The following is a 13,777-nucleotide window of genomic DNA, read 5'->3' on the forward strand; positions in this document are numbered from 1 at the left end:
TGTACTAAGGATGTCATGCATGAAGCCTAAGTCTTTTCTAGACATCCTACAGCTCAATGGATCCGTGTGTGAGATAGCAACTCGTGCTCTGATACCACTTGTCACGCCCCTAACTCGCCCCTAAAAGTTTGGGCATGACCACTTCAGAAAACGGACCTAAAACCTGATGAATATAATCTACGGGGCCTGAACGGAAGCATTTAATAGTATATAATAGCAAACAAAACTAATAATAATTATAACAATATATCCATTGAGCTACCACTACAATGCCAGGATCACAAACAGAACATCGTGCTGTTAAATATACAGTGACGTGCACCTGAAGATGGCTATGTACACATACATATATGTCGATCTTAACAGACATTTAAGGTACAAATTAAAACTAGTAAAACTCCATAACTTGAACAATCAACATCTAAGGCTTAGATACTCAGGGTTTGACAACTGGGTAACAAAAGCCACAGGTGAAGGTTGAATCTCCAGGTTGAGTGCCTACAGAAACAGACATAACAGAGGGTGAGCCGGGCTCAGTGAATAGTATGAAACATAAATGTACAATTAAACATAATACATAACATTGCATAAATAAATACGAAGATCATGTAGTTAATCTGTTCCTGTTTTCATTTCATATGGCCTTAAGCCCAATCCTGCAACATAAACATGATGGTTATAAAAGCCTTTGAAACATGGTGGCACGAGGCCCTTGAAACGTGTGGCACGAGGCCCTTGTAACTTGTGGCATAAAGCCCTTGTAACATATGGCACTAAGGCCCTTGAAACTTGTTGGCGTTAAAGCCCTTGAAAATGGCATAAAGCCCTTGTAAACATATTGGCATTAAAGCCCTTGAAAATGGCATAAAGCCCTTGTAAACATGTTGGCAATAAAGCCCTTGAAAATGGCATAAAGCCCTTGTAAACATGTTGGCATTAAAGCCCTTGAAAATGCACTTGAAACTTGTGGCACAGGGCCCTTGAAATACACTTGAAACTTGTACATACGTAAACTTGTAACATAGCTTGTAACATACTTAAGCTTGTATCGTACTTAAACTTGTAACATACTTAAATTTATAGCATACGTGAACTTGTAACATGCTTATACTTGTCATATACTTGAACTTGTAACGTACATACAATTGTAACTTAATTATTTAAACCACGGTATTATTACCCCCGGGTAAGGGCCATGTATAAACCACGGTATTATTACCCCCGGGTAAGGGCCATGTGCTAAGGATATCATGAATTCATTAATTCAAACGTAATATATCATAACTAGAGCATTTCTTGATTATATAGACTTGTTGGCCTTTAGCTCTTACATATATTGGCATTAAACTTATTGGCATTTAGCCCAAACATTATCATAGCAAACTTATTTCAGAGTTTTACAGAATTCCAGAATCATAGGAGGGTTGTTTTATTCTTTCTCTTACTTATGTACCTTCCTTGAATCATTTACATAAACATATAACATTTATCTTCCTTGAACCATTTATATACATATGACATTTATCTTCCTTGAATCATTTACATACATATGACATTTATCTTCCGTGAATCATTTACATAAACATATAACATCTATCTTCCTTGAATCATTTACATACATAAGTAACGAAATTAACAGAATACTAATGACAAGCATTAGCGGTGGTAAAGCGTACTACTACTCACAGTGCATTGGTGGAGCATTTATTCCTCCCGAAGCGTGTCCTACACACATATGAAGTCACACATTAATTCTTTAAATCATTTCCCCTAATTTCCTTTCTCAATTTATCATGATTTATAATGCCCATAACAAGGTTCATTCATAAATTTTTAACATTATTGCAAAACATCCCAGAAATCCAATTCAACTTGTACATGCATAATTCAACCCACCAATTCCATGATTCTATTTTCAATTTGGGCAAAATCATTATTTATCATCACAAATTAACCTAGGGTTTCAAGAAAAATAAAGTTTTCCATAAAAATTCAAACTTCTCATACCATGACCTTACATCCCAATTTTCTCCTTGATTATACATCTAAGGGTCATACTCCATCACCTTAACCCATCAATTGAACCCTTAATGCCTCAAACCCGAAATTCCCAAATCTCATAATTTACTCTATTTGCTCAAAAATGCAAATTCGTACATTATACAATGAAAATACCTCAAATCTAACCATGGATGTAAGTATTGAAGAAAATAGAACCCCTACCTCAATAATCAAGCAAAAGAGTGAGCTTGGAAAGAAGCCTTCGCAAATCCAAGTTCCAATCGGGTAAAAACATTAATCCTCCCTTGTTCTTCATCCTTGATGCCAAAAACCATGGTGGATCGTGATCAAAGTAAAGGAATTCAAGGGTTTGGGGGCTAGGGTTTCGGACATGGAAGAGAGGAAGGAAGAGGAAAGAAGAAAAACATCTAAAATGATCCAAAATCCCGTTTTTAAAGCTGCTGGTCCGAAAAACCCGCTCGAGCGCACATCTTCACGCTCGAGCGTACATGCATTCAGCACAGATGTCAAAACTTCAAATAGGCATAACTCTCCCATCCGGACTCCGTTTTAAGTCGTTCTTGTGCTCAAATTGAAGCCCCGAAAATAAGCTTTCCAATGGTTCCAACCTCACATCCAAATTCAAAGTGTCGAAAAAGAAAAGGGTAAAAGAGTGACGGCTGATCGTAGACAAAATATTCAAACTAAAGTTTTTGATCCAATCTTACTCTACCATCATATTACCACCACCATCAAGACCCCAAAATAAAATAATGAGGTTCCAAATACACCACTACAATGTCAAGGGAAATCTTACTTCTCACGCTCGAGCGTCGCTTCAACCGCTCGAGCGCGCACATAAAGCAGTCCGCTCGAGCGTCAACTTCTCCGCTCGAGCGGAGATTCACAACTCCCAGAATCTCAGGCCGTCTGCAAAATTACTGAGAACTCCAAAAGTCCGCTCAAGCGTAAACTCCTCCGCTCGAGCGGAGGGAAAAATTCTGGGTCGTCACATTTGCGCATACTACTTGCATTTTGCATGCATTTTATCGCGCTATCTTGCGCACCTCATTTCACTACTTTGTGCACATTACTTACATTTTGCACGCATTTTATCGCGCTATCTAGCGCACCTCATTGCGCAGTTTTGTGCACACTACTTGCATTTTGCATGCATTTTATCGCGCCATCTTGCGCACCTCATTGCGCAGTTTTGTGCACACTACTTGCATTTTGCATGCATTTTATCAAGCTATCTTACGCACCTCATGGCACTGTTTTGTGCACATTACTTGCATTTTGCATGCATTTTATCGCGCTATCTTGCGCACCTCATCGCGCTGTTTTCTGCACATTACTTGCATTTTGCATGCATTTTATCGCGCTATCTTGCGCACCTCATTGCACTGTTTTGTGCACATTACTTACATTTTGCACGATTTTTATCGCGCTATCTTGCGCCCCTCATTGCGCAGTTTTGTGCACACTACTTGCATTTTGCATGCATTTTATCGCGATATCTTGCGCACCTCGTCGCACTGTTTTGTGCACATTACTTGCATTTTGCAGGCATTTTATCGCGCTATCTTGCGCACCTCATTGCGCAGTTTTGTGCACACTACTTGCATTTTGCATGCATTTTATCGCGCCATCTTGCGCACCTCATTGCGCAATTTTGTGCACATTACTTGCATTTTGCATGCATTTTATCGCGCTATCTTGCGCACCTCATCGCGCTGTTTTCTGCACATTACTTGCATCTTGCATGCATTTTATCGCGCTATCTTGCGCACCTCATTGCACTGTTTTGTGCACATTACTTACATTTTGCACGCATTTTATCGCGCTATCTTGCGCCCCTCATTGCGCAGTTTTGTGCACACTACTTGCATTTTGCATGCATTTTATCGCGATATCTTGCGCACCTCGTCGCACTGTTTTGTGCACATTACTTGCATTTTGCACGCATTTTATCGCGCCATCTTGCGCACCTCATTGCGCAATTTTGTGCACACTACTTGCATTTTGCATGGATTTTATCGCGCTATCTTGCGCACCTCATTGCGCAGTCTTGTGCACACTACTTCCATTTTGCATGCATTTTATCGCGATATCTTGCGCACCTCGTCGCACTGTTTTGTGCACATTACTGGCATTTGGCATGCATTTTATCGCGCTATCTTGCGCACCTCATTGCACTGTTTTGTGCACATTACTTGCATTTTGCACGCATTTTATCGCGCCATCGTGCGCACCTCATCGCGCTGTTTTCTGCACATTACTTGCATTTTGCATGCATTTTATCGTGCTATCTTGCGCACCTCATGACCGTGTTTTGTGCACATTACTTGCATTTTGCACGCATTTTATCGCGCTATCTTGCGCACCTCGCTGCGCAATTTTGTGCACACTACTTACATTTTGCATGCATGTTATCGAGCCATCTTGCGCACCTCATTGCGTAGTTTTGTGCACATAACTTGCAATTTGCATGCATTTTATCGCGCTATCTTGCGTACCTCATTGCACTGTTTTGTGCACATTACTTACATTTTCCACGCATTTTATCGCGCTATCTTGCGTACCTCATTGCACTGTTTTGTGCACATTACTTACATTTTCCACGCATTTTATCGCGCTATCTTGCGCACCTCATTGCGTAGTTTTGTGCACACTACTTGCATTTTGCATGCATTTTATCGCGATATCTTGCCCACCTCGTCGCACTGTTTTGTGCACATTACTTGCATTTTGCACGCATTTTATCGCGCTATCTCGCGCACCTCATTGCGCAGTTTTGTGCACACTACTTGCATTTTGGATGCATTTTATCGCGCCTTCTTGCGCACCTCATTGCGCAGTTTTGTGCACATTACTTGCATTTTGCATGCATTTTATCGGGCTATCTTGCGCACGTCATCGCCCTATTTTCTGCACCTTACTTGCATTTTGCATGCATTTTATCGCGCTATCTTGCGCACCTCAATGCCCTATCTTGTGCACAGTACTTACATTTTGCACGCATTTTATCGCGCTATCTTGCGCACCTCGTTGCGCAGTTTTGTGCACACAACTTGCATTTTGCATGCATTTTATCGCGATATCTTGCGCACCTCGTCGCATTGTTTTGTGCACATTAGTTGCATTTTGCACGCATTTTATCGCGCTATCTTGCGCACCTCATTGCGCTGTTTTGTGCACACTACTTGCATTTTGCATGCATTTTATCGCGGCATCATGCGCACTCCATTGCGCCGTTTTGTGCACACAACTTGCTTTTTGCATGCATTTTATCGCGTCATCTTGCGCACCTCATCGCGCAGTTTCGTGCACACTACTTGCATTTTGCATGCATTTTATCGCGCTATCTTTCGCACCCCATTGCACTGTTTTGTGCACATTACTTGCATTTTGCATGCATTTTATTGCGCTATCTTACGCACCTCATCGCGTTGTTTTCTGCACATTACTTGCATTTTGCACGCATTTTATCGCGCTGTCAAACGCACCTCACTGCACTGTTTTACGCACATTACTTGCATTTTGCACGCATTTTATCACGCTATCTTGCGAACCTCATTGCGCAGTTTTGTGCACACTACTTGCATTTTGCATGCATTTTGTCGCGTCATCTTGCGCACCTCATTGCGCTGCTTTGTGCACAATACTTGCATTTTGCATGCATTTTCTCGCGCTATCTTGCGCACCTCGTTGCACTGTTTTGTGCACATGACTTGCATATTGCATACATTTTATCGCGCTGTCTTGCGAACCTCATCGCGATGTTTTCTGCACATTGCTTGCATTTTGCATGCACTTTATCGCGCTATCTTGCGCACCTCATTGCACTGTTTTAGGTACATTACTTGCATTTTGCACGCATTTTATCGCGCTATCTTGCGCACCTCATTGCGCAGTTTTGTGCACACTACTTGGATTTTGCATGCATTTTATCGCGCCATCTTGCGCAGTTTTGTGCACACTACTTGCATTTTGCCTGCATTTTGTCGCGCTATCTTGTGCACCTCATCGCACTATTTTGTGCACATTACTTACATTTTGCACGCATTTTATCACGGTTTCTTGCGCACCTCATTGCGCAGTTTTGTGCACACTACTTGCATTTTGCATGCATTTTATCCCGCCATCTTGCGCACCTCATTGCGCAGTTTTGTGCACACTACTTGCATTTTGCACGCATTTTATAGCGCTATCTTGCGCACCTCATTGCCCTGTTTTGGGCACATTACTTACATTTTACACGCATTTTATCGCGCTATCTTGCGCACCTCATGGCGCAGTTTTGTGCACACTACTTCCATTTTTCAAGCATTTTATTGCGATATCTTGCGCACCTCGTCGCACTGTTTTGTGCACATTACTTGCATTTTGCACGCATTTTATCGCGCAATCTTGCGCACCTCATTGCGCAGTTTTGTGCACACTACTTGCATTTTGCATGCATTTTATCGCGCCATCTTGCGCACCACATTGCGCAGTTTTGTGCACGCTACTTGCATTTTGCATGCATTTTATCGCGCCATCTTGTGCACCTCATCGCGCAGTTTTGTGCACCCTACTTGCATTTTGCATGCATTTTATCGCGCCATCTTGCGCACCACATTGCACTGTTTTCCGCACATTGCTTGCATTTTGCATGGATTTTATCGCGCTATCTTGCGCACCTCATTGCACCGTTTTAGGTACATTACTTGCATTTTGCACGAATTTTATCGCGCTATCTTGCGCACCTCGTTGCGCAGTTTTGTGCACACTACTTGCATTTTGCATGCATTTTGTCGCGCTATCATGCGCACCTCATTGCACTATTTTGTGCACATTACTTACATTTTGCACGCATTTTATCGCGCTATCTTGCGCACCTCATTGCGCAGTTTTGTGCACTCTACTTGCATTTTGCATGCATTTTATCGCGCCATCTTGCGCACCTCATTGCGCAGTTTTGTGCACACTACTTGCATTTTGCATGCATTTTATCCCGCCATCTTGCGCACCTCATTGCGCAGTTTTGTGCACACTACTTGCATTTTGCACGCATTTTATAGCGCTATCTTGCGCACCTCATTGCCCTGTTTTGGGCACATTACTTACATTTTGCACGCATTTTATCGCGCTATCTTGCGCACCTCATGGCGCAGTTTTGTGCACACTACTTCCATTTTTCAAGCATTTTATTGCGATATCTTGCGCACCTCGTCGCACTGTTTTGTGCACATTACTTGCATTTTGCACGCATTTTATCGCGCAATCTTGCGCACCTCATTGCGCAGTTTTGTGCACACTACTTGCATTTTGCATGCATTTTATCGCGCCATCTTGCGCACCACATTGCGCAGTTTTGTGCACGCTACTTGCATTTTGCATGCATTTTATCGCGCCATCTTGTGCACCTCATCGCGCAGTTTTGTGCACACTACTTGCATTTTGCATGCATTTTATCGCGCCATCTTGCGCACCACATTGCACTGTTTTCCGCACATTGCTTGCATTTTGCATGGATTTTATCGCGCTATCTTGCGCACCTCATTGCACCGTTTTAGGTACATTACTTGCATTTTGCACGAATTTTATCGCGCTATCTTGCGCACCTCGTTGCGCAGTTTTGTGCACACTACTTTCATTTTGCATGCATTTTGTCGCGCTATCATGCGCACCTCATTGCACTATTTTGTGCACATTACTTACATTTTGCACGCATTTTATCGCGCTATCTTGCGCACCTCATTGCGCAGTTTTGGGCACTCTACTTGCATTTTGCATGCATTTTATCGCGCCATCTTGCGCACCTCATTGCGCAGTTTTGTGCACACTACTTGCATTTTGTATGCATTTTATCAAGCTGTCTTACGCACCTCATTGCACTAATTTGTCCACATTACTTGCATTTTGCATGCATTTTATCGCGCTATCTTGCGCACCTCATCGCGCTGTTTTCTGCACATTACTTGCATTTTGCATGCATTTTATCGCGCTATCATGCGCACCTCATTACCCTGTTTTGTGCACATTACTTGCATTTTGCACGCATTTTATCGCGCCATCTTGCGCACCTCGCTGCGCAATTTTGTGCACACTACTTGCATTTTGCATGCATGTTATCGAGCCATCTTGCGCACCTCTTTGCGCAGTTTTGTGCACATAACTTGCAATTTGCATGCATTTTATCGCGCTATCTTGCGTACCTCATTGCACTGTTTTGTGCACATTACTTACATTTTCCTCGCATTTTATCGCGCTATCTTGCGGACCTCATTGCGCAGTTTTGTGCACACTACTTGCATTTTGCATGCATTTTATCGCGCCATCTTACGCACCACATTGCGCAGTTTTGTGCACGCTACTTGCATTTTGCATGCATTTTATCGCGCCATCTTGTGCACCTCATCGCGCAGTTTTGTGCACACTACTTGCATTTTGCATGCATTTTATCGCGCCATCTTGCGCACCACATTGCACTGTTTTCCGCACATTGCTTGCATTTTGCATGGATTTTATCGCGCTATCTTGCGCACCTCATTGCACCGTTTTAGGTACATTACTTGCATTTTGCACGAATTTTATCGCGCTATCTTGCGCACCTCGTTGCGCAGTTTTGTGCACACTACTTGCATTTTGCATGCATTTTGTCGCGCTATCATGCGCACCTCATTGCACTATTTTGTGCACATTACTTACATTTTGCACGCATTTTATCGCGCTATCTTGCGCACCTCATTGCGCAGTGTTGTGCACACTACTTGCATTTTGCATGCATTTTATCGCGCCATCTTGCGCAGCTCATTGCGCAGTTTTGTGCACACTACTTGCATTTTGCATGCATTTTATCCCGCCATCTTGCGCACCTCATTGCGCAGTTTTGTGCACACTACTTGCATTTTCCACGCATTTTATAGCGCTATCTTGCGCACCTCATTGCCCTGTTTTGGGCACATTACTTACATTTTGCACGGATTTTATCGCGCTATCTTGCGCACCTCATGGCGCAGTTTTGTGCACACTACTTCCATTTTTCAAGCATTTTATTGCGATATCTTGCGCACCTCGTCGCACTGTTTTGTGCACATTACTTGCATTTTGCACGCATTTTATCGCGCAATCTTGCGCACCTCATTGCGCAGTTTTGTGCACACTACTTGCATTTTGCATGCATTTTATCGCGCCATCTTGCGCACCACATTGCGCAGTTTTGTGTACGCTACTTGCATTTTGCATGCATTTTATCGCGCCATCTTGTGCACCTCATCGCCCAGTTTTGTGCACACTACTTGCATTTTGCATGCATTTTATCGCGCCATCTTGCGCACCACATTGCACTGTTTTCCGCACATTGCTTGCATTTTGCACGGATTTTATCGCGCTATCTTGCGCACCTCATTGCACCGTTTTAGGTACATTACTTGCATTTTGCACGAATTTTATCGCGCTATCTTGCGCACCTCGTTGCGCAGTTTTGTGCACACTACTTGCATTTTGCATGCATTTTGTCGCGCTATCATGCGCACCTCATTGCACTATTTTGTGCACATTACTTACATTTTGCACGCATTTTATCGCGCTATCTTGCGCACCTCATTGCGCAGTTTTGGGCACTCTACTTGCATTTTGCATGCATTTTATCGCGCCATCTTGCGCACCTCATTGCGCAGTTTTGTGAACACTACTTGCATTTTGTATGCATTTTATCAAGCTGTCTTACGCACCTCATTGCACTAATTTGTCCACATTACTTGCATTTTGCATGCATTTTATCGCGCTATCTTGCGCACCTCATCGCGCTGTTTTCTGCACATTACTTGCATTTTGCATGCATTTTATCGCGCTATCATGCGCACCTCATTACCCTGTTTTGTGCACAGTACTTGCATTTTGCACGCATTTTATCGCGCCATCTTGCGCATCTCGCTGCGCAATTTTGTGCACACTACTTGCATTTTGCATGCATGTTATCGAGCCATCTTGCGCACCTCTTTGCGCAGTTTTGTGCACATAACTTGCAATTTGCATGCATTTTATCGCTCTATCTTGCGTACCTCATTGCACTGTTTTGTGCACATTACTTACATTTTCCACGCATTTTATCGCGCTATCTTGCGGACCTCATTGCGCGGTTTTGTGCACACTACTTGCATTTTGCATGCATTTTTTCGCGATATCTTGCCCACCTCGTCGCACTGTTTTGTGCACATTACTTGCATTTTGCACGCATTTTATCGCGCTATCTTGGGCACCTCATTGCGCAGTTTTGTGCAAACTACTTGCATTTGGCAAGCATTTTATCGCGCCATCTTGCGCACCCCATTGCGCAGTTTTGTGCACACTACTTGCATTTTGCATGCATTTTATCGCGCCATCTTGCGCACCTCATCGCGCAGTTTTGTGCACATCACTTGCATTTTGCATGCATTTTATCGCACTATCTTGCGCACCTCATTGCACTATTTTGTGCACATTACTTGCATTTGGCATGCATTTTATCGCGCTATCTTGCGCACCTCATCGCGCTGTTTTCTGCACATTACTTGCATTTTGCATGCATTTTATCACGCTATCTTGCGCACCTCATTGCGCAGTCTTGTGCACACTACTTCCATTTTGCATGCATTTTATCGCGATATCTTGCGCACCTCGTCGCACTGTTTTGTGCACATTTCTGGCATTTTGCATGCATTTTATCGCGCCATCTTGCGCACCACATTGCGCTGTTTTGTGCACAATATTTGCATTTTGCATGCATTTAATCGCGCTATCTTGCGCACCTCATTGCACTGTTTTGTGCACATTACTTGCATTTTGCATACATTTTTTCGCGCTATCTTGCGAACCTCATCGCGCTGTTTTCTGCACATTACATGCATTTTGCATGCATTTTATCGCACTAACTTGCGCACCTCATTGCAATATTTTAGGCACATTACTTGCATTTTACACGCATTTTATCGCGCTATCTTGCGCACCTCAATGCGCAGCTTTGTGCACACTACTTGCATTTTGCATGCATTTTATCTCCTCATTGCGCAGTTTTGCGCACACTACTTGCATTTTGCATGCATTTTGTCGCGCTATCTTGCGCACCTCATTTCACTACATTGTGCACATTACTTACATTTTGCACGCATTTTATCGCGCTATCTCGCGCACCTCATTGCGCAGTTTTGTGCACACTACTTGCATTTTGCATGCATTTTATCGCGCCATCTTGCGCACCCCATTGCGCAGTTTTGTGCACACTACTTGCATTTTGCATGCATTTTATCAAGCTATCTTACGCACCACATTGCACTGTTTTGTGCACATTACTTGCATTTTGCATGCATTTTATCGTGCTATCTTGCGCACCTCATCGCGCTGTTTTTTGCACATTACTTGCATTTTGCAGGCATTTTATCGCGCTATCTTGCGCACCTCATTGCACTGTTTTGTGCACATTACTTACATTTTGCACGCATTTTATCGCGCTATCTTGCGCCCCTCATTGCGCAGTTTTGTGCACACTACTTGCATTTTGCATGCATTTTATCGCGATATCTTGTGCACCTCGTCGCACTGTTTTGTGCACATTACTTGCATTTTGCACGCATTTTATCGCGCTATCTTGCGCACCTCATTGCGCAGTTTTGTGCACACTACTTGCATTTTGCATGCATTTTATCGCGCCATCTTGCGCTCCACATTGCGCAATTTTGTGCACACTACTTGAATTTTGCATGCATTTTATCGCGCTATCTTGCGCACCTCATTGCGCAGTCTTGTGCACACTACTTCCATTTTGCATGCATTTTATCGCGATATCTTGCGCACCTCGTCGCACTGTTTTGTGCACATTACTGGCATTTGGCATGCATTTTATCGCGCTATCTTGCGCACCTCATTGCACTGTATTGTGCACATTACTTGCATTTTGCACGCATTTTCTCGCGCTATATTGCGCACCTCATTGCGCAGTTTTGTGCACACTACTTGCATTTTGCACGCATTTTATCGCGCCATCTTACGCACCCCATTGTGCAGTTTTGTGCACACTACTTGCATTTTGCATGCATTTTATCAACCCATCTTGCGCACCTCATTGCGCTGTTTTGTGCACAATACTTGCATTTTGCATGCATTTTATCGCGCTATCTTGCGCACCTCATTGCACTGTTTTGTGCACATTACTTGCATTTTGCATGCATTTTATCGCGCTATCTTGCGAACCTCATCGCGCTGTTTTCAGCACGTTATTTGCATTTTGCTTGCATTTTATCGCGTTATCTTGCGCACCTCAATGCACTATTTTAGGCACATTACATGCATTTTGCCCGCATATTATCGTGCTATCGTGCGCACCTCATTGCGCAGCTTTGTGCACACTACTTGCATTTTGCATGCATTTTATCGCGCCATCCTGCGCACCTCATTGCGCAGTTTTGTGCACACTATTTGCATTTTGCATGCATTTTGTCGCGCTATCTTGTGCACCTCATTGCACTATTTTGTGCACATTACTTACATTTTGCACGCATTTTATCGCGCTATCTCACGCACCTCATTACGCAGTTTTGTGCACACTACTTGCATTTTGCATGCATTTTATCGCGCCATCATGTGCACCTCATTGCGCAGTTTTGTGCACATTACTTGCATTTTGCATGCATTTTATCGGGCTATCTTGCGCACCTCGTTGCGCAGTTTTGTGCACACTACTTGCATTTTGCATGCATTTTTTCGCGCCATCTTGCGCTCCTCATTGCGCAATTTTGTGCACACTACTTGCATTTTGCATGCATTTTATCGCGCTATCTTGCGCACCTCATTGCGCAGTCTTGTGCACACTACTTCCATTTTGCATGCATTTTATCGCGATATCTTGCGCACCTCGTCGCACTGTTTTGTGCACATTTCTGGCATTTGGCATGCATTTTATCGCGCTATCTTGCGCACCTCATTGCACTGTTTTGTTCGCATTACTTGCATTTTGCATGCATTTTATCGTGCTATCTTGCGCAACACATTGCACTATTTTGTGCACATTACTTGCATTTTACACGCATTTTATCGCGCTATCTTGCGCACCTCATCGCGCTGTTTTCTGCACATTACTTGCATTTTGCACGCATTTTATCGTGCTATCTTGCGCCCCTCATTGCGCAGTTCTGTGCACACTATTTGCATTCTGCATGCATTTTATCGCGCCATCTTGCACACCTCATTGCGATGTTTTGTGCACAATACTTGCATTTTGCATGCATTTTATCGCGCTATCTTGCGCACCTCATTGCGCTGTTTTGTGCACATTACTTGCATTTTGCACGCTTTTTATCGCGCTACCTTGCGCACCTCATCGCGCTGTTTTCTGCACATTATTTGCATTTTGCATGCATTTTATCGCGCTATCTAACGCACCTCACTGCACGGTTTTACGCACATTACTTGCATTTTGTACGCATTTTATCGCGCTATCTTGCGCATCTCATTGCGCAGTGCTGTGCACACTACTTGCATTTTGCATGCGTTTTATCGCGCCATCTTGCGTACCTCATTGCACTGTTTTGTGCACAACACTTGCATTTTGCATGCATTTTATCGCGCTATCTTGCGCACCTGATTGCACTGTTTTGTGCACATTACTTGCATTTTGCATACATTTTATCGCGGTATCTTGCGAACCTCATCGTGCTGTTTTCTGCACATTACTTGCATTTTGCATGCATTTTATCGCGCTATCTTGCGCACCTCATTGCCCTGTGTTGTGCACATTACTTGCATTTTGCACGCA

General features: G+C 43.3%; 1 long non-coding RNA gene across 1 annotated transcript; it reads right to left on the minus strand.

The window, feature by feature from the left end:
* Positions 1-285: 285 nt before the first annotated feature.
* Positions 286-2,643, minus strand: LOC145816723 (uncharacterized). The gene is made up of 3 exons (XR_014358811.1): positions 2,224-2,643; positions 1,687-1,725; positions 286-498 (listed from the first exon to the last, which is right to left on the minus strand). It is a non-coding gene; the product is annotated as an uncharacterized LOC145816723 (long non-coding RNA).
* Between the last annotated feature and the right edge of the window lie 11,134 nt (positions 2,644-13,777).

The sequence above is a fragment of the Camellia sinensis genome, unplaced genomic scaffold, assembly GCF_055761805.1.
Source record: "Camellia sinensis isolate YWXY unplaced genomic scaffold, ASM5576180v1 Unanchor4, whole genome shotgun sequence".
Classification (NCBI taxonomy): domain Eukaryota; kingdom Viridiplantae; phylum Streptophyta; class Magnoliopsida; order Ericales; family Theaceae; genus Camellia; species Camellia sinensis.